General features: G+C 32.6%; 1 pseudogene; it reads left to right on the forward strand.

Annotated features, from left to right (window-relative positions):
* The window catches only part of LOC119588196, a 51,362-nt pseudogene that overhangs the window by 49,545 nt on the left and 1,431 nt on the right, over window positions 1-386 (forward strand).

Here is a 386-nt window from a genome sequence, read left to right on the forward strand (position 1 = left end):
GTAGCGATTCGAAGGCAAACGCAATTAAATCGCCTTTATGAACACGATTTTTTTTCTATAATGACGACACGACGATTGTCGACAGCTATGTGAACGGAGGACAAAATACGGTAGGATCGAAGCCGAAGCCTGAGTCATCAGAGGGCGTTCGAACATAGATATAAATCGACTATATAAGAAATTCGATGATTTTTTTTTTTCTTATCAATAAAGACAAATCACGGAGATGGAAGAATTATCGCAAAGGAAAATATGAATACGATATTGAAGCTTTGAAATCATTTACAGAAAATAAAATATGATTACATATTTTTTAAGAAGAATAAGGTGTAAAGGATCCGAGAAAAAGCAAAAATAATATCTTGCCGATTTATGAAATAATATTT

The sequence above is a fragment of the Penaeus monodon genome, chromosome 23 (genome assembly GCF_015228065.2).
Source record: "Penaeus monodon isolate SGIC_2016 chromosome 23, NSTDA_Pmon_1, whole genome shotgun sequence".
Taxonomy (NCBI): Eukaryota; Metazoa; Arthropoda; class Malacostraca; order Decapoda; family Penaeidae; genus Penaeus; species Penaeus monodon.